The sequence below is a fragment of the Engraulis encrasicolus genome, chromosome 6 (assembly GCF_034702125.1).
Source record: "Engraulis encrasicolus isolate BLACKSEA-1 chromosome 6, IST_EnEncr_1.0, whole genome shotgun sequence".
In the NCBI taxonomy this organism is placed as follows: domain Eukaryota; kingdom Metazoa; phylum Chordata; class Actinopteri; order Clupeiformes; family Engraulidae; genus Engraulis; species Engraulis encrasicolus.
Window position 1 is genome coordinate 12,298,081 of NC_085862.1, and position 2,500 is coordinate 12,300,580.

Genomic DNA, 2,500 nt, shown 5'->3' on the forward strand with positions numbered 1-2,500 from the left:
TTCATGTATGAAAAGTGCAATTTGTCCAGTCATAATGAATACTTAGAATTTGATGCTGGTGGTAAGTATTCATGAAAAAGGTAACATTAGTGAATGGGCAGCATGAATTCTGGAAATAAACAACTAAAAATCTCACACAGTGTCCCTTTAAAAAGCCACACAAATAAAGAGAATTAATTAAATGAGAAGGTGAGTCCATATTTTTGCCCTGTACTGTACATGCTCACACATTCTCTCTCTCTCACACACACACACACACACACACACACGCACACACATACGTATGTACATGCATGTGCACATACAGGTGTGCAGTGTGCACATTCACACAGATGTGTGCAAATACACACGCACGCACGCACACACACACACGCATAATCAAACACACATACTCAATCACACACTACAGACGTGCGTGCGCGTCCTTTGCACCTGTGCCTCATTGGCTCCCACCTGTGTGTGTAATATCATGCAGGAAATGTTAATCATGCTCTTCTACTTGGTAATGAACCAACACACACACACACACACACACACACACACACACACACACACACACAAACTCTCTCTCACACACACACACACACACTCATTCACTAACATGCTTTACTGTCCTCTAAATGTCACTCTGCTTCCCACATTAAAAGTGCCATCAATTCATCTGTCTGAAGGTGTCTTATTTGATTACTGTAAGTGTGTGTGTGTGTGCGTGTGTGTGCAGTGCCGATGACACATACATTGTCACTGGAGTTTTCCTTTACCAGTGATGTCACCTATCTCTGTTTTGTGAGCCTGTGTGCATGTGTGTTTGTGGTGTCAGTGTGTGTATGTGTATTTAGAGAGAGAGAGGGTGTGTGTGTGTGTGTGTGTGTGTGTGTGTGTGTGTGTGTGTGTGTGTGTGTGTGTGTGTGTGTGTGTGTGTGTGTGTGTGTGTGTGTGTGTGTGTGTGTGTGTGTGTGTGTGTGTGTGTGTGTATGCATGTCTGTATGTCTGTTGATGTTCCCCTGCGCAGGCTTTGAACCAAACTTCCTGCTCGCAAAACATCTTAACCACACTCGCCACACACACACACACACACACACACTGTCACACACACCTCTTCACACACTCTTCACAGTGCACACACTCACGAACACATGAATATACCTACAGCCACTCGCGCTCGTGTTCTACGTGTGTTTGATGTTGGTTACTTTTGTATGTTGCTTTAGATCACTGACTGGTAAGTGCAATGGAATGTGATACAACGCAACGGCCTATTATAGGCTATTATTTGGGCTATTTAATTCGAAGTGTCCTCGTTTGCTTGTTTACAGTCAATGTTTTGCCTATTTAGGCATACATTACATTTGACAACAATACCTATTCATAGTGGCTGATGAACATATTTTAAATTTACTTTAATCCTTGATTAAATCAGTTTAGGCAATCCAGGTTTTAAATTTAAGATGTGCCACACATCTCAGATTAATTTAAACCCAATTTAAACATGGATTTACCACATTCAGTTTAAGCCTAAACTAGGTTTAAATTAAGCTATGTTGGTGCAACCTATAGCCTTAGATGCTGTACTGAAGTGCATGTATTTCATGTACACAGGCCAGGCACCAGTACAGCACCCGTTGCACAGACAGATCATGTACACAGCCAGGCAGATGGAGCATGTAGAAATACACAAGACATGTCAATGAAAAAGTATCAAAGTGTAATTTCAATCCAGTTGTAGGTGCACATACAGATATAAATACACAATATACACAGACAGGTCCCTGACAGAGTTCCTTAGACATAGACCAATATGACGTAGGCCTACCATGTTTTTTTTTCTTAAAGATCTGTTTGGGGTTGTGGAGAGATGTTGATGTCAACTTAATTATACAAGAAATAAATGATAGAAGTCCGCAACACTGTTAATGATCCCAGTGATTTATTTGGCAAATATATCACTGGGAGCATTAACAGTGTTGCAGATTTCTATCATTTATTTCAGTTACTTTATGTTGTCCAGCACCTGTACCACTGATGTGCGCGCATTCTCTACCTTCTTGAACTTAATTATACATACAGTATATTTTAAAGCTTGAGTAGTAATAGTTTTCCCTGACATTAAGGGCAGTAAAGGCATCCGCACACCGGCTCCGACAAAATGCAGAGCACTGCTCCGCAAAAGTTTGATTCCACTGTTTTCAATAGAACCCCGCACACTGGGCTAGCGATTAGAGACGAGTTCTATTTTGTCGGAGCCACTCGTTAGACATACATGCTTAGGGTCGACATGTTCATAGGCCTTCAGCAAACAGTTACAACGTTATTAACACAGGTCATTACATTCTGTCAGTCAGTGCTTATTTGTCATCATTTTAAGAGCTTCATTTGTTCTGCATTGCTGCATTGTCGTCGTCTCTGCTGCTCCTTGTTTAAGTCTTGCCACTCCACACATATAGTCAAACACAGTTCTCATGTTTAGGGCCGCTGACAACTTTGAGCGGGCCCAGGGCAA